We start from the raw sequence: 18664 nt of genomic DNA, 5'->3' as shown, positions 1-18664 counted from the left end.
AAAGAAGGTCTGAGCTTCATGGGGAAACACTTGAAACCCCTGCTCCCCTGCCTGAAAGCAGCTTTGGAGTCCTGTGCAGAGAGATCCTGCCTTGCCTGGTCCAAAGAAGCTGTGGCTGCCCCTGGATCCCTGGAAGTGTCCAAGGCCAGGCTGGATGGGGCTTGGAGCAACCTGGGATAGTGGAAAGTGTCCCTTTGCTCAGGGCAAAGGGGTGGAATGAGATGATCTTTAAGGTCCTTCCAACCCAAACTATTCCATGATTCTGTGATCCCTGCAGAGTGACAAAACCACCGGGACGACAGAGCTGGTCAGCAGGACCCCGTGGCTGGGATTATTGGGGTGACATCTGCCAGCAGCGTGAATGACCCCATTTGCCCCAAAAGCAGCCTCAATCTCTAGAGGTCCCACCTGTCCTGCATCCATCCCTACGCTCCCTGCTGCAATCCTCATCCTTCCCGAGCCGATTTTCCTTGGTTTTGTGTGCTTTGGAGCCAGGAGAGGGCAGCAATGCTCATGGACAGACACACTGTGCCGCTGCTGTCCCCGCTCCTCTCCGAGGGTCAGGGAGGGACATCCCAGCGCCCTGGACACGTTCCGATGGACAGCACTGTTCACAGGTGCCTCTGGCACTTCAGGCTCAGCTAAATCCATGTACAAGACTTCTTTTAAATTTTTTTTCCTCTCCTCCACAGCTTGGTTTGCACAGGCTGTGATTTAAACCCCCGTCCAACATCTCAAGCTGTGGCCAAACAGCCTCTACCTTTCTTCTCATGCAGATAAGGCTCTGGATACTTTTAAGCAAGTGGTTTTGACTTAATTGCACTTTTTGATGAGCACTTAAATCCCTCCACAGCTTAGAAAATTAGAGAAATAAACACCCTTTCTCCACCCAGCCTCAGGTAATAAATGAAAAATAAGAGATTTTGGAAATAGTTTCTTAATAAGCATTGATTAGAGTCATAAATCTCTGTCAAGCAGTGGAAGCCTGCATCGAATGTGGACATGTCAAAAATGTTCCATCTCAAGTTAAGAAATAATTTATATTTTTTTTTACAGTGAGAACAATCAAACACTGGAACAACCTGACCAGGGTTATGGTGGAGTCCCCAGGCCTGAAGGGTTTCAAGACCCATCCCTGGAAGTGTCCAAGACCAGGCTGGAAGGGGTTCTGAGCAACCTGGTCCAGTGGAAATTGTCCCTGCCCATGGCAGGTCCCTTCTGAACCAAACAATTCTATGAATCCATGAAGATGGAATTGGACAAAGTGTTAGACAATCTCGTCAAGAATCCCTTCTCACATAGGAAACAAGATTGCTTAACAATCCCACTTTCTGGACATGGGCTGGGGACATAAAACCCTGGAGATGTCCCCCAGGATGAGTGACTTTGGTGAAGGAGATTTCCTCAAGGTGCCTGACCTTGGAGTGAGGCTCTGCCCTTGTTCTAAGCAGATGGTGACTGCCCAAATCCTCCAAAATCTCCTTCTGAGTCCACGACCCATCTGCCAAGACAAGCAAACAGGACTTTCCTGCCCCTTCTCCTTTCCCAAGCCAGACTGAGCCAAAGCATCCTTTATTTTAAGGATGGAGCCAAAAGGTCCACAGGCAGAAAACCTGAGCTGTGGAGCTGTGCCAATCCGAAGGCAGGCAAGGTGAGAGGGAAATGGCAAATGCCTCATTGATTTCAAAACTGCTACACGATCCTGCCTGGGAGTCTGTAAAGCTGTTAAAAAAAAAAAAGCCTTAAAAGGACACGGTGTTGATGGGGAGTTGGCAGCTCCCTTTGTGCCGGCTGTTTATTCTCATACAAAACAATCCAAATGTGGAATGTTTACCCAATGGAAACCCCTTGGCATTGTGTTTCCCACTCTGAGCCTCGAACAGCTCGTTCCTCACCAGCTGACGCTCTGCAAAACACCTTTCTTACTCACCCGTGGCCACCCACATCCAGATGTCACCAGGCCTGAAGAAGCTCAAGGAACAGGGGTTGACCAGGATGTCTTTTAAGCCAACACAGGAGGCCCTGATTTGTTCTCCTCCTTTTTTCTCCATTTCTGCCTTTAAATTTATAAAAGAAGCAAGGCACATTGCTTTGGTGGCAGGTTGATACTCAATTCCCAGGAGTTTTGATTCCCTTCTCTGCCCCTGATGTCTCCCAGGGCAAAGGGACATTGTCATTAAGGCCACATCCCTGTGGTGGGCAGTGGTGACACAGGGCTTTGCAGCCATCAAAAGCACTGAGGCTGGGAATTTGTAGTGCCAGAATCTCCTCTGTCTCTCCAACATGGCCCATTAGCCAGGGCTCAAAACTAACAGCTTCCCATCAGCCAGGAATGCGGGCAGGAGCAGCTGATAATTATAGACATCCTGCAACTCTTCCCTTAGAAGCTCAGGAAATTCTTCGGCAGGAGAAAGTTAAAAGGGATGCTGAAGCTTTCATCTGTAACAATACAGGTAAAGAAGTTCCATGTAAAATCCTCTAAAATGGGGTTTTATAGAGAATTATAGACTCATAGGATGGTTTGAGCTGGAAGGGACCTTGAATGCTCTGAGCCTTCTCCCCCTCTGCCTCTATCAATATCACCTCTCTTCTGTGAAGACTCTCACCACTGTCAGGGCCATGGAAGACCACCAAACCTCCTTAAAATATCACAGAATCCACCCTGGCTTGGGTTGGAAGAAGTCTTGAAGATCCAGTTCCAACCCCCCAGCATCTGTTGCATAAAGGGTGAAATTTATTTTGCCTGTCTTTCTCTTTCTCAGATATATTTTTTTGAGCCACTCCTGCTCACTCTGGGAGATTTGTTGCTTACCTCAATTTCCCTTTCTCTTGCAGTTAAATCCCCTCTTTTTTCAATTGAAACTGAATTTCCTCAGCCCTGTTTCTGGACTCTGCAAAGTCCTGCTGTTCCCCTGTTTCCACCTTCAAAGGGAATAAATGACCTTGCTCAGATCCTCTCTGGGGAGTTGCACCAAGCTTTGGAGGAGGAGAAAACCTCGTTGCTGCACGCAGCCATCAGCTCATGCATATGCCACTGTCAATTCATCTAAAGTCTGTTGGACAAATTCCAGGACTCTTCAGGGAAAGAAAAAAAAAGCAAAACAAAAGGAAAGAAAGGAAAAGGAGTTGGCAGAGGTAAGGGGATATGCCAGATATTATTATATCTTTTATTCTGATTCTCCGGGTTCTTTGGGTTTTTTACCTCCTTCATTAAGCTGGGTTTTGGTATTTGCACTGGTTAGGCCCAACCTAAGATGATTGTTAACCTCTTAACTAATTGTTAACTTAATTGTGAGGACAGAGAGAACTCTGAGCCTTTTCATGGAATTATTAAGCTTGGAAAAGACCTCTGAGATCACTGAGGCCCATCACTAACCCAGCACTCTGTTCCCCACCACACCATATCCCTGAGCCACATCCACACGCCTCTGAACATTTCCAGGGATTGGTAACTCCAGCACTTCCTTGGACAGCCCATTCCATTGCTTGACCACCCTTCCACTAAAGGAATTTGTCCTAATATCCCACCTGAACCGTTCCTGGTGCAATTTTAATCCATTTTCTCTTCTCCTATCCCTTGTTACTTGGCAGACGAGACCGACTCCTCCCTGGCTGCGCTCTCCTGGCGGTTCCGGAGCTCAGGCTGTTCTTTGCCTCCCACAGGAGAATCCTGGATGCCCAAGGAAATGCTCCACACGCTAAAAGGACACATTCAATGGAAAACAATTTCCCAGGAATTTTGGGATGCAGGAGAGCCTCTCCCAGGAGTCAGGATGGCCGAGCGGTCTAAGGCGCTGCGTTCAGGTCGCAGTCTCCCTTGAGAGGCGTGGGTTCGAATCCCACTCCTGACAATTTCTTTGCTGGCCAGAGCCATCCCACAGGGAATTCTGCTGCCTCCCTGTGCAAGAGACATTCCTGTAAATCAGCCCCCGGATTAACAGGCACTATTGCTTGTTCATGCTGGCAGTGATGAGGTTGAAAATTGCTCCTCCCACTAACCAACACCTGGCTCCGGTGGAGTTTTGGCTGTTTTTGGAATTTTCCAGTGTTTCACAGGCACTGGGGCTGCTGGTGACAGGTGGGTCTCACCTGTCTCAAAGGGGAAAGGGGTTCTAAGTCATGACATTTGTGGCTGATTGAGGGATTTTGACACGGTTTGAAGGGGAAGGGGAAAAAACCAGGCTCCCTGGGTGAGCCCAGGGGCACCATGCCAGTGTTGGGATTAAAATCCATCTGCTTACGGCATGGAAGCTCTACAGAGGGACATGGATAGGCTGGATCAGTGGGCTAAATTTAAAAAGATGAATAAATGTGGCACTTTGTGACACAATTCAGTGGCCACGGCAGCATTCAAAGACTGGATGTGATGATCTTGGATCTGTGATTCTCAAACTTAGAAATCCTCTTCAAACCTAAACAAGACAAGGAAAAAAAATAAAAAGCAGCAGCTGCAGCAGTTAAACCCAGAACAATCTTTTTACTGCACCATTTTTTCCCTAATGCATGTGAGGCTTCATAACTTTTATGCTGCAAATTCCTTGAGATGATGTCTTTTATTGAGAATGTTATATCCAGCCCTGCAGTGTTTGGGTACTGCTGGTAGTGGAAATATCCTCATCTGTCAGAGCAGGAACTCTCAGCAATAACTGTTCCACTCTTCTTTCACAAGAATTTTTTGGTCATTGCTTACCTCCATTGCAATCAAATCCCAGATCCTGGATTTCTTCCATCATTCATTTTCAAAACCAGTAGCAAATCTTTGAGATCCTCGTGTGCCTCCCAGGCAAAGAGGGGAGCCCAGCAAACAAAGCTGCATAAAAAGAGCAGGAAAACTGGTTTGTCTTGAAAGGCACAGAAATTGGACCAAATGGATCATCCCATCTTTACTTTCTTAATAAGAACAAGGCAGCAGCACTTTCTGTAGTCTCAGGTATGCAGAGATAAATATCCTTTAAATATCATTGCCAAAGGACCTTTTCTGCTATGGGGAAGAGGGAAAAAAAGTGCAGAGCTGACATCAGGGAAGTGATGAATTTCAAGCTTTAAGTTAAAAAAATAAAATTCATTTGAGACAGACATTGTGGAAGGAAAGATTTGGCTGCTGCAGGAGCCTAAGTCCAGCTGAGAATATGAAACCAACACGGTTTTTATGTCCTGGTCAGAGTTCACCACTGCCCTGTGCAGCCTGTTTTGATGTTTGACCACTCCTCCAGTGAATATTTTTTTCCTGATATCCAACCTGGACCTCCCCTGGTGCAACCTGAGACCATCTCCCCCTTTTCCTGTCATTAATTGGGTGGGAGAAGAGGAAAAGCCTTGTCCCTAATCAGAATATCCGAGTGCAACAGCTTTCTCAAAATCAGATGTTCTGGCGCAATCAGCAATGAGATGCTTCCCCCAAAACTGCTGCTGAACAGAAAGGATTGAGTGTTTTGGGATCATCTGACTCCCACTGTGGAATGGTGCTGGTTCAGCACATCAAAATATCAAGTAAGTGTTGGCAAACTGCTGAGGATGGTGGAGAGCAACTCCAAGGATTTCAGAAGTCAGGAGGGAGATGAGTAAAAGGAAACAATGTGTGCAATTTGTCTAATCCCTGACCGGGGGACCAGAACTGTCCACAGGCATTTACAGAATGTAAAACCAACAGAGAATGAGAAAGACTGACTTAGAGAGGAACAAAGAGTGTTATTAGGAGCAGTGGGAAACGAAAGAAAATATAGCCTGAACTGCTTGGAATTTAATGCATTCCTCTGTAGACATTCCTGTTATGTAACATTTATATTAAAAACGTCATCTTTCCAGAAATATCTGGGGTTTTACAGAATAACTGATGATAATTAATCATATTTTGTTGTTGTTGTTTGTAAATAGAAACAATTGAAAAAATAATTCTAGCTTTCAGTGATTCACTTGAAAAGAAACACCATCTGTAGACTAATTTTTCATAAACAGGATTATGTAATAAAAGACTTTTGGTTGGAATTTACTCTGACTGCTGGGTTCTTAGGCAGGAAGGCACCAAAATCTCCTCTGGATACACTGAGTCAGATTTAGAGACCCCTCAGAAACAGGACCATGAGGGAGAAATGCTGGAATTTGATGGTAGAGAAGAAAACTGGTTGAATTTTCCAGGAAAACATTCACTGCAGGAGAAAGACACCTCTCCAAAAATTTCTCCAGTGCCTTCCAGACTTTATATATATTTATATATACACGTGTGTATGTTCATATACACAGATGCACATATGTATATTTATATATACACATAAATATGTGTTCACACAGACATAGAGGGAACCAGAATTCACATGGAATTTTATAGGAAATTAATATCCTACTCCCCAAATCTGGCTTGCAGAGGCTGGATGGTGGGGGAGATTTTTTTTTTCTGATCCTATGAGGTGTAAAATCCTCCCCACAGAATGATGCAACCTAGAAGGAACTCTGAAGCTCTGGAGGAAAATTAGCTGCATAGATAGGCAGGCAGGTGGGTAAACAGAGACAGGAACATGGAATTTGCTTGTTCCAGTGACTTTTAAGTGGACACCAACTTGGAAAAAGTTGCTCCTTTTCTGATGAGCTTTAACATTTGAGCTCACAGGAATTTTGCAGTTTTCCCTGAAGTCAGAATAATCTCAGCAGCTGATCCTTGCAAGACAGCCAGCACTTTGATTGACATCCAAATATTCTGGAGCAGAGATCCACTCTTGGCCAGGGGACTTCAGGAGAGCCTGGTGATAAGTGAAGTTCACTTAATGGTCTGGTTTTCTCCTTTAAAATCATCCAGTAGAACGTGGGTAGAACATGTTCAGATTTTAAACATTGGGCATTGGAGTAATACTTGAGAATGTCGTTCCCAGGGTGAATATCCTGAACTGGGATGGATCCACAAGGATCATCGAGTCCAGCTCCTGGTCCTGGACATCCCAACAATCCCACCCATGCCTGAGAACCTTATCCAAACACTTCTTGAGCAGCCTTGGGGCTGTGACCATTCCCTGGGGAGCTGTTCCAGCGCCCAACCAGCTCTGAGTGAAAAACTCCTCCTAATTTCCAACCCAAACCTCCCCAAAGCACAACTTCAGACCATTCCCTCAGGCCCTACTGTTGGAAATGATACCAAGTTCAAAATGTTTTATAGAACTTTAGTCAGGGGTTTTTGTTCTCCTTTTCCTCGTGGGGAGGGAATTGAAGTTTCTTTGTAAAAGTTTGTTTTACCAGGTGAGGTCTGATGAGCTGAACATCTCAGCAGACCCAGAGTAGCCAAGAAGATACAGAAAACGTAACAACAATTAGCTACCATTAACGAATACCAACTCCAACCATCACCCCTGGCATGGTCTGAGGTGAGACACCTGGTCTGGGAAAAGAGAGATAAAAGGGAAAAAAAGAGACTGAGAACCTAATGAACAAAGGAGGCAAAGAAATCCATATCCAATAGGAACCCAAATACTAAGAACTGCATTACTTGGGACCAATGAACATTCAACCAATTAATTTCTATGGGTTTTGAAGGTATAAAATATATGAAAAATCAAGTAAAGTTCACATGTGATGGAATGGTTTTCTCTGCACAACCCAGGCAATGTGTGGGTGAAATAATTTCTGTTGCAGTCCCGTCCTGTGATCTGATGTAATCTCATAGCATGGCCAGAAGTGATCCTTCTTTTTCCCTGGAATTTGCCTGTTTTCCAAATGTACCACAATAGTTCCATGTTTGAGCAGGAAGGATTTGGGGAGAGGAGGAAGACACCCCAAATTTCAGGTGTTTGCAGTGAACCAATTGTCCAGGCAATTACGGGGAGTTCACAAGGGCTGCTCCAGCCTTGGGGCCTTGTGAGAGGCTCTGTGGTGGTATCCAGACAAATCACCTCCCACACACCCTGACTAATTATTGTCCTTTCCCCAATTAGCACACACCGATCCTCCAAGTGAAAGCAAAACATCTGCACCCACTGAAAGGAAGGCCCTGAGCTGAATCCAGAATGTGTCTCCTCTTCCCAGCAGGAAATCTGTGCTGGTTTGGGCTGTTCTTCCTTGCCTGAGCAAGAAATCAAACCAAAGCTGACAATAAAAAACACAAAAATTGTGTTTCAACTCCTACAGCAGCCCGAAACACAGGGAGGAGCTGACACAGGAAAGTCAAAGGGGTTTCAGTCCCAAGGTTTATTCCATGCCTTTCTTAATTGCTTATAATTTACATGGGAAAAGCAATAATTTCTTTTTTCTTTCTCGGTTGCACTCCAGTATTAAGAATCCAACTGCATTTTCCCCCTTTCAATCATCAGGCCCAACCATTATTTTGACAGGGCTTTTTTCAGTCTGATTTTGCTATTACTGCATAGTGGATGGTTTATATTGCTAATTAGCATCTATTAAGGCTGTTATCCCATTCAAGCCTTGATGAATGGAGATGGAAAGGAATAAGGCATCAGAATAAATCAGAGCTGGAGAAACTGAGTTCTCCTGTGGGAAATCTCTCTGAGTTGAAAGTGTCTGGATGTGTGCAGTGGAATTTTATATATGTACCTTGTATCATTGGTGTTATGGCTTTCAAACGTGTTATCCATGGTCTGGATACTTTAAAATGGAAGAGTTGTTATCCTGGGTGTTCTGGGAACAGCTTCCTCTCTCCAGGATCCAATGAGAAACTGAAGATAACCAGGAGAAATATAAGAACTGGGGATAAAAAAAAATATGAGTAACATAAAATCAGTGTTCAAAAATCTTAAATTTGGTGATTTTCCAAACCTGAGGCATTAATGGTCCTTGATAAAAGTTACACTGGGCAATGATATCCTGGGAAAGCTGAAAATTTACAACCTGTGGAAATGGGAGAGGCAAAGGAAAAACCTTTTTTGCCTCCTTGTGTTGTTGGGGAGCTGAATTTTGGAAAGAATAAAGGTCACTGATTCAGAAATGAATATGATTACAGAGGAAAAAGGAAGGCAAGTGATGTCCCTGCTGGAGGGAATGTGATTTCCATGGATAACCCATTAGTGGACTCTGACTGAGCCTTGTCCTAATACAGAAATCTTTCCCCATGAAAAAAATATTAATCAGAGCTTCCTTTCAACAAGACATTTAAAAAGAAAACCAAAGGAAATATCCTGCCCTTTAACTTTCCAGCCTTGTCTCTTCCTGAGACCCCCATTCTTGGGATTTAGGGTGTCACAGGCATCTTTCTTGTTCCAAATGAGCTGGCAGAAACCCCAGCAGATCTTTACATAAACATTCACACAGAAGAAACCACTCCTGCCATGACATCCCATAAAGAAAAATCAAATCCAGCCCTTACCCTGTGTCTTTCCTTTTTTCTGTGACCTCCTCACGGGATACATCCAAACCAAGCCTGCCTCCAAACCCCATGCAATCAGGTTTCCCTGTCTTTATTTGGACAAAACATTTCCATGTTTCCCCATGGGAGAAGACTCCATATGTGGTGTAAGCTGGCAAAGCTGCAAAAATCCTGGCGAGATGGACCAACAAATATGGGCTCTGGAGCTGGGACTGTGTTCCCTGTGTTGTAGATCTCCACGTAATTCCATCTGCAGAAAAGAATCAGTAAAAGAGAGTTGATGGATACGACTGGAGGGGGGAATCAAAGCCCATCTGGAATTAAATCTGGTGAGGGACATGAAGGGCAGCAAGTTTTCTGCAGGAATATCAGCAGCAAAAGGAAGAGTGAGGAAAACGTGGGGCTGCTGCTCAGCAGGATGGGAATTCCCATGGCAAAGGACATGGAAATTGCCCAAGTACTCCTCATTTACGTCTTTGCTGGTAAAATCAGCCTTCAGAAATCCCAGTTTCCTGGAGCAGAGCAAGGAAGATTTATCCTCAGGGAAGGAGGATCCAGTCAGTGAACGCTAAGACAAAACAGACTTATGGAATGCATGGATGAGGACAGGATGGATCCATGGGATCTGATGTCATTGCATTGTCCTCGCTTACTTTTGAAAGGTCATGGTGACCATGGAAGTTCCCAGAAGCAGAAGGAGGCAAATGCCACTCCTGTCTTCAGGAGAGACAGAACAGGAACTCAGGACAGGGATTTCCTTGGGAAGCTGATGGAGCAGCTCATCTTGGAAATTGTTTTGGAACACACATTCAGTTCTTTGAATTTGAGTGAGGGAACTTAATGGTCATTGTGGGCAATGCCTGTGGAAAACTGGAACTGATGGTGTGCTGAGATCCCTGGGTTTGGACTGTTTGTCTGAGTCTCTTCATGCTGTTTGCAAACTGCTCTGGGCAGGAACAATCTGTTTCTTCAGTCCTTAACTGCAGTGGGATTTTGCTCTGGGTCCGGATCCTACCACAGCTAAAACAGTAAACATTCCAAACCAGAATCATTTGGATGGATTGTTGACACCAAGGGCTGGAAGAACTGAATTTAAATGGGTGGAATGACCCACTGGAGAGGCCCTTTTTATGAGGATTTTGGACAGCCCCACATAAATCTTGGACAATGTTCTCAGGAACGTGGTGATTCTTGGAGATGTTCTGTGCAGGACCAAGAGCTGGACTCAATACTCCTTGTGGGCCCCTTCCAACTCATGATATTCCATGATTTGGTGATCCTGTGAATTCTGAAGTCATTGCTGTCTGTACTGACAGATCTCCAGATGGCACACGGATGAAGACAGCAGGATGGAGGTGTTTGGATCTGCACCCAAATCCCTCCAGTCTCGTATTCCCACATTCCCCTCTCCAGGACTGCAAACCACAGCCCAGAGATCCTGGTGGGAGACGGGCAGGCAGAGCAGAACATCGTTTTTGCTTGATGCCTGCCCCAAGGATGCTCTTCCAGACCATTCCTGAGGGTCTGATGCATCCCAAAGTATTTTTGAGCTGGATTTAGATGGGATGACCTGGCTGTCCTGTGTGTGTTTGGCTGTTGCCTTTTCTGTGTGTTTTTCTTTGCAGCTTTTGAATTCATCTAAATCAAAACACCTCTGGCAAAAGAGCAGAGATCTCAAAGGTTCTCAAGGGTTATACTTCCACAAGATTCAAAATCAACAAGACACAAGTCTGAAGGGAAATAAACTTCATTAACTCTGATGCTCATGGTGCCATTGTTTTACTCTCTTGAATAACTCACAAAAAGGTGAATAAGATAATTTTCCTCTTCAAATAAGGAAAACAAATATTATTTTACACGCAGCTGGGCAAAGGATAGAAGAGAAAATCTCTGCCCACTGACACTGTTCTATTCAATGTATGACTAAAATCATATTTGCTTTGATAGAAAATCTTTATCCTGAGATAAAGACAAGTCTCTGGTCTTTTTTTGGAAGTCCTGGTAGAAACATAACTTATACTGAGGGTAACGCACAGGTTATGAATGTAATAAGAGATAGTTTGAAAGTCTGGATGTTCGGAAAATCAGTGTTGTCCAACCCGTGGTGTGCCAAGCATGAGGTATTCTGCAAAAACATGAAAGAAACCCATCAGTGGAGAAGAGGAATGACCCAAAATTCTGCTTGACAGTGAACCAGCCAAAATACAAACCAGTAAATGAATAGTTAAAAGTTATGCTCATTTTTAGGTGTCTAAAACCCAAAAAGCCACTGCAGCAACAGTACAAAAACAACAGCAAAAATGGTACTGGAAAAATAGTTAGAGTTATGTTAAAAAAAGGTTACGATTCCCTGGTGTGAAAGTACAATCCTTGTCTTCCTTTTTTCACAGTGTTTATGTTTCTTAGGAAGTTTTGGGCAGAGAAGTTGGGAGAAAAGCAATTTGTTTGAGTAATTTTCTGCTGAACACTCTGACATGGGAACTTTCCACTTCCAACTGTGCATTGGAGACAGAGATAAAACAGGGGGGATCTGGCCAGGTGGGAAAGTCAAGAATAAGCAGAAATGAGGAAACTCACAGCAAATGTGTGACAAAGCCTCATGAAATATAGAAGAGAAGAGGTTTTTCCTTAGGGATCCCAAAACTTCAGTTTTGTTGCAATGCAGAAAATGCTGGAAGCTGCCAGACTAATGATGGGAGAAATAGATCTGTTTTATAAGAAAATTATCAAAGGACATCTTTGTTTTCAAATCCTGTTTGGTTTTTTTTCTCATTTTCTCCAGCAGATACAAAGACCTTTCTTTAAACAACACATTCATCAAGCTGCAGTTCAGCAATGTAAACCTTTAGAGAAACAAAAACAACTCAATGAGGATTTTTTTGTGCACACTTTCATTCAAAATTTGAGAAAATCCACTTCAAAGGTCTCTGTGACTCCAGGACCTATCACACTGGCACTGAAGGTCCTCTCCAAACCCTTCCAGACATCTTGTCACCCGTTCCTTGTTTACCTGGATCAGTCTCATGCTCTGACATGTTACCAGGATGAGTATATTTGCTTATTCCTATTTAAAACAAACGTGTCAAGCCTGTTCTTTATAACTGTGAGCCAAGGGGCAAAACAGGAGCTGTTTAAGGTGTTTAGTAAGCAACAGGATATGAACCCAATTTTTGTATCCCAGTAATAATTCTTAGAATTAGGGAGTGGGGAAGACTGAGGAATAGATGGAAAAACCTTGAGGGATAGTGTTGATAGAGACATTGAAAGCTCATGGAATCATAGAACAGTTTGGGTAGGAAGGGACATGAAAGATCTCATTACAGCTCCAGGGCCACCTTCCTGTTTGCTCAAGGAAAAATGTGTTGGTGAGTTTATTTGTACAAATACCCCCATGGATCCCCACCATTTGAATAACTCAATATATTTATGTTCACTTTTAATTGGTAGATTTTGTGAGCTTTGCTTTTTCTTATTTTAGTTTCTTTTGTGTTGCAGTAGAGCCTCATCTGTTGCATGTTCCAGCCCCTGTGAGACACCAAGAGGTGAAATCTGCCCTTTGGTCTCACACAAAAATAATGAATCACTGGAGAAATTGCTTTGGTTCCTGCAGTATTTCAGAGGCAAACTTAGACCCTACCCTTCCCTTCCCTTCCCTTCCCTTCCCTTCCCTTCCCTTCCCTTCCCTTCCCTTCCCTTCCCTTCCCTTCCCTTCCCTTCCCTTCCCTTCCCTTCCCTTCCCTTCCCTTCCCTTCCCTTCCCTTCCCTTCCCTTCCCTTCCCTTCCCTTCCCTTCCCTTCCCTTCCCTTCCCTTCCCTTCCCCTTCCCCTTCCCCTTCCCCTTCCCCTCCCTTCCCTCCTCCCTTCCCCTCCCCCTCCCCCTCCCCCTTCCCTTCCCCCCCCCCTTCCCCCTTCCCTTCCCCCTCCCCCTCCCCCTCCCCCTTCCCCTTTCTCCTCCCTTCCCCCTTCCCCTTCCCCTTCCTTCCCTTCCCCTTCCCCTTCCCCTTCCCCTTCCCCTTCCCCTTCCCCCTCCCCTTCCCCTTCCCTTTCCCTTCTCCCTCCCCCCCTCCCTCCCTCCCTCCCTCCCTCCCTCCCTCCCTCCCTCCCTCCCTCCCTCCCTCCCTCCCACACTGTGATTTTTGAATGTTCTGGCAAGTTCTAAACACTATTTTTGCTGATTTCTGGTTCTAAACACTGATTTTGCTTCTCAGCTCCTCACACATTTTAAATCTCCAAACGGAATTCTTTAAAAAGCAGCATTGGGCTGGGCAGGGGACTTCAAGACCAAACTCTCCAAAACCCGTTGAGCCCAGCAGCCTGGAGGTCACTGAGCTGTGTCTCTTTGTTTTGGGAATCTGCCACTTGGAGAATCTGTTAGTATGGAGAAGCCTCCCCTGAATCCTCAGTAGCCCATCTTCAAAAAAACTTTGCAAAAAAGCAAAAATCAGTGCTCGTGTCAGGGCTGTGGGAATTGAAAAAGAGCCTTGAGAAGTGCTGAGAACAGAATTTATTTAGTTTGGAAAGGACCTTAAAGATCACCACATTGCAACCCCCTGCTGTGGGCTGGGATGTCTTTCAGCACCTTCTCCAACATTCAGGTTCTCCAAATCACATCCACCTTGACCTTGGACATTTCCAGGGATGGGACATCCACAGCTTCTCTGGGCAACCTGGGCCTGGGCCTCACCTGCCATGTTCTGTGGAAGTTGGTCTCAAAGAGGGCTTCCTTTTGAGGCCAAACTACTTTATTTTGACACCAAAAGACCATTTCTGAGAACAATTAGCACGACAGACAACGGGATTTAAGATGCCCAAAAAAGGAGCTGTTCCTTGTGCTCTCATCTTTCTGTATCTCTCTAACCATGCCTGCTGTCAGAACAAGCAGCAGTGTTCCTATTCCAGTTTATTTTTACCCAAAACAAACATCAAACCAAACAAAAATATCCCCCTGGTTGCTTTGCACAGAAGATCAAGAAGGATGGCGCTTTCAGAGCCTTGCTCTGTCCTTCCTACAAAGGAAATAAATCTGGAATTTATGGCAGGAGAGCTCTATTTTTAGTGATCCCAATTCTGTTTGCTCTTCTTTGTGTGTCACTGGTACTGCTGGGGTGCTGCAATGAGTGACACTTTTGGCTGCCTGCTCAGCATCTTCAAACATGACCGTGGCAACAGTTGCACCCCAAAATATCCCGCTTTACCAACTCTACATCATTTTGATGTTTTCACAGCACCCAATGCACCCAAAAAACCCAAAAAAAAAGTCACATGAGGGTGACTTTTTGCAGAAAATTAAGTTCTCTATTTCTCTTGGAGCCTTGATCCTTTATGATCTTTATTTGATGCCAGTGAATCGAAGCAGAATGTGCGGAATTAAATACAGACAGCCCGTGAACGGTGCCAGCTAATAAACGCTACAGCAAACAGGGAATCCCACCTGCTTGCAGGTGTCTCTCTCGTTTTGTGGGATGAGAGCAATGGGATTAGTAATGTTGCACCATTCTAAGTAATTTCAAGGAATTCCCAGAACAGGAAATTGCCATGGTGCAAGGAATGTTGGCACAGATATCCCCCAGCAGAGTGGAACAGAAGGATATGAACAGAGGGCCATCCAAACTGAGGAATTCATGTTAAATTTTAATTTGGAATAAACTCACTGTACAAGGAATTACAGACCCTGAATGATTTATTTTGCTGTTGGTAAAAAAAAAAAGGAACCCCAAACCATAAATAAGCTTATTCTTAAATCTCTGAGGGTAATATAGAGGGAATGTTGCTTCTCCAGCTGCCAGATTTTAAGAAAATGAGAAACACAAAATGATTGTTGTTTGGGAACTTGACAATTTTTTTAGTTGCCTCTACTTACCTCTATAATTTTCCAGCATCATGGAATCACAGAAAAGCTTGGGTTGAAATGGACCTTAAAGATCATCGTGTTCCACCCCCTGCCATGGGCAGGGACACCTTCCACTATCCCAGGTTTCTCCAAGCTATGTCCAACCTGGCCTTGGACATTTCCAGGGATGGGACAGCCACAGCTTCTCTAGGCAACCTGTGCCAGGGCCTCACCACCCTCACAGGAAAGATTTTTTGCTGTCTAAGGGATGGATAAAATAACACTGATGGAACCAAAAACATGGTCCAAACCAGTGATTCTGATTAACCCAGGGCATTTCAGAGTATTAAACACAGCACCTCAAAGGGAACCCTTCCAGAAAGCAAAGCTGCACTTTCAGGACATGGAAGGAGGCAATTAAAGGGTCAAAACCAACTAAATTAAGGTCTAAGTTCAATTAACTGATCTTCAAAAAGAGAAGGAGAAAATGTTATTAGACAAAATGCATTAGAGAAAAAGATGTTGCTGCTCTGGTGGTTCCTGGGATGATGGTTTGTGCTTATTATTAATTATTCACTCTTTTCCAATTGTTTCTTCCTTAATTTTTCTTTTTCTGGCCTGTTTAGGTATTAAGTACATGTTTAATCCATTAAAAAAAACTCCTTCTCACTCTTCAGTTTCAATGCCAGGGTTCATTTTGCATTGTGATTTTGAGACACTGGCCATTAATATCCCATAATAACTCTCTCCAGAAAGAGATTATTAAATTGCCGCGTACATAACTGACATTTCAACATGTCTGCTCTTCATTAACCCACAGAGATATCTCAAATCCTAATTAGGACTGAGAAGAGGAATCCGTTCTTGTCCTTTCAAGACCTCCCTTCCCCCAGAGCTCTGCTGTAATTTTTAAATACCTTTTCCTCTTCCTTTTCTTCCCACAAAAGTGAACCAGGGCTGGTTTCCTGAGGATCCTTTGCATTTTCAGAGCTTATGGGGCATGGAGAAAATTCAGGAATGATATTATAACCATCTGGAAAATGGGTCTTTTCTGGGGTGAGAAAAGAGGATAATGGGTTTTTTTTTGCTAGTTTTTGGCCAGCAAAGCTGGGTAAACTCCACTCTGGACACGTAAGAAAGAGAGAAACTGCAGCTCCTCTCAACCACAGACTCGTGTGATAAACATCACATGGAAACAGGGAAGTATAGAATTATAGAAGGGTTGGAAGGGACCTTAAAATTATACAATTCCACTAAATCAGACTGCTCAGAGCCTGATCCAGAAATTGTGGGATTTCTCCTGGGTGCCAGGTGAGTCAGTGAACCTCCAGTGGCTCAGGCAGGTCTTGGATTCACAGTTCAACCCCAGTTTCAGACTGATCTCAATCTCTACCTCAGACAAAGAAGCCTTTTTGTCTGGTTTCAAAGGAGTGATATTTCCATGAGAAATGTCTCCTTTCAGGGGATTTGTCTTTTTTTAATGAACAAATCAAATATCCCCTCCTTCCCCTTCACTCCAATCCCAAACCATCACTTGACATTTTTCAGTCTTCTAACAAGTCCCTCAAAGTTTTATATTTCATCTGGAGAAAGTGTCAGCACCGAAAAGTTCTGCGAGAAAAAGAAAACCTTTGGCTTTTTCCCATGTGGTCTTGCGTGTCCTGTGGGCTCTGTCTCAATCAAATCCATGAGTTTTTCTTGGAGCTGGCTGTAGGGAATTTTGATGCTGCGGCCATCAGGAGCGCAATTCAGAGAATCCCAGAACCACTGAGGTTGGAGAAGACCTCCAAGATCATCAAGTCAAAGCTGTGACCGATCCCCATCTTGTCTCCAGTGGTTCCTTGGACACCTTCAGGGATGGGGACCCCAGCACCTCCCTGGGCAGCCCCTTCCAATGCCTGGCCACCCTTTCCATGCAGAAATTCTTCCTGAATTCCCCATTCCAGTTGGATGAACGGCTCCCTGGGCAGCAGCACCAGCTGTTTCAAGGTAGTTCCTGACTTGTACCACACAGGGAAGAACTAGCTCTTGGGTTTTGCGCGTCCTGGTGCTCCTGGAAAGGCATGGAGCTCTGAATTCAACTCCTTCCCATAAATTTGGTGGAATTAACAATTGATACATGGGAAAATCATAGAATGGTTTGCGTTGGAAGGGACCTTCAAGATCATCTTATTCTACCCCTCTGCCACAGGCAGGGACATCTTCCAGGTCGCTCCAAGCTTCATCTGACCTGGCCTTGGACACTTCCAGGGATGGGGAATCATGATTTGGCTGTCAGGGCACATTCCTTGTAGAGATATTAATCACTGCTGTCATGCTTCTCATGATATAATTAATATATTAATCTGTAAAAGCAGAGGATTTGGCAAAATCTGGTGTCCCAGGGATTCGTTTTGTTTCTGTTTCTGCTGCATTTTGACATTTGTTGGGCTGTCACCACATTAAAGGTGAATTCCAGCTCAGGCTGGTTTTGCTTAGCATGGATATTTTGCCATGGAGATCTCTCTTTGTGCATATGCTGGATGAAATAAAAATCTAAATTTTCCTTTATGTTCGCTGCCCTGAACTTACATTTACAGCAAGTGATTTCACAGATTTCTGTTCCATATCCCAGGGATTTATTTATAGAGGGTGGAAAGAACATTGGTTTATTTTCTTTACTAATTTGTCACTTTTAATGCTTGTCAGCCAGATTTCACTTTTGAAAACACACAAAATGGGAATATGTAAATCCAGTTTATATTTCTGGAGGTTTCCCCGTATCAAAAGGATTCAGAATTTAAAAAAAAAAAAAAAAAAAAAAAAAAAAAAGATAAAAGAAAAGCTGAATTAATCTTATTTGGAAAGAACTCAATCCTTCTTTAGTATTTCTTTATACATGATTCCTGGCTTTCCATCAAAAAACCTTCCTTCCACAACACTTTACAATTCTCACCCAGAATGCCTTCAGATGTTGGAAAAACAAAGTCGTTTTTTGGATAAATCTGCTAAAAAATAAAAACTGCTGACCTTCAAAACGTGAAAATTCTCTCTTTTCAAAAATCTTTCAAATCCAATTCTAAGGCTTTCCTGGTTTTAATTAAAACTTGAAGACTTCTGACAAATACAAACTCTTTGCATGAAAACCTAGATGAAAAAAGGTCTTTTCCGCCCCTGAAAAATTATTATTTCTTACAGTTTGTTTGGAGTCATAGCTAATATCCCTTTTCCTTGGGGGTGTGCAAAAGCAAACACATTTTTTAGGGAGCTTCATCAAGTTGTTACTCCTTGTTTGCAAATAGGGAATATTGTGTGACTTCCTGCAGGGTGTAAGAGAACAAAAGGCTTCTCACACTCGATATTTTATCCCACATCTAGAGTTATTCATCCAGCCCCAAGTGAAAACCCAAAATAGAGCAGGCAAAGCTCCATTTGCCTTCCTTCTTCCCCTATTTCATGATGATGAACACCAAGCTCTGGGTAGTGAAAAAACCCCATCCATAAATGGGATTTTTTCTCCTCAGTAAATAACAGATACAGGAATGCAAATTCTCA

General features: G+C 43.8%; 1 non-coding gene across 1 annotated transcript; it reads left to right on the top strand.

Annotated features, from left to right (window-relative positions):
• Positions 1 to 3767: 3767 nt before the first annotated feature.
• On the top strand, positions 3768 to 3851 carry TRNAL-CAG (transfer RNA leucine (anticodon CAG)). The gene has a single exon. It is a non-coding gene; the product is annotated as a tRNA-Leu (tRNA).
• Positions 3852 to 18664: the final 14813 nt, after the last annotated feature.

The sequence above is a fragment of the Pseudopodoces humilis genome, chromosome 1 (genome assembly GCF_049639895.1).
Source record: "Pseudopodoces humilis isolate 2021_Gansu_Grassland_sample_001 chromosome 1, ASM4963989v1, whole genome shotgun sequence".
NCBI classification, from domain to species: Eukaryota; Metazoa; Chordata; class Aves; order Passeriformes; family Paridae; genus Pseudopodoces; species Pseudopodoces humilis.
The sequence above is the reverse complement of the archived record's forward strand: the minus strand, read 5'-3'. Positions and strand labels throughout refer to the sequence as shown.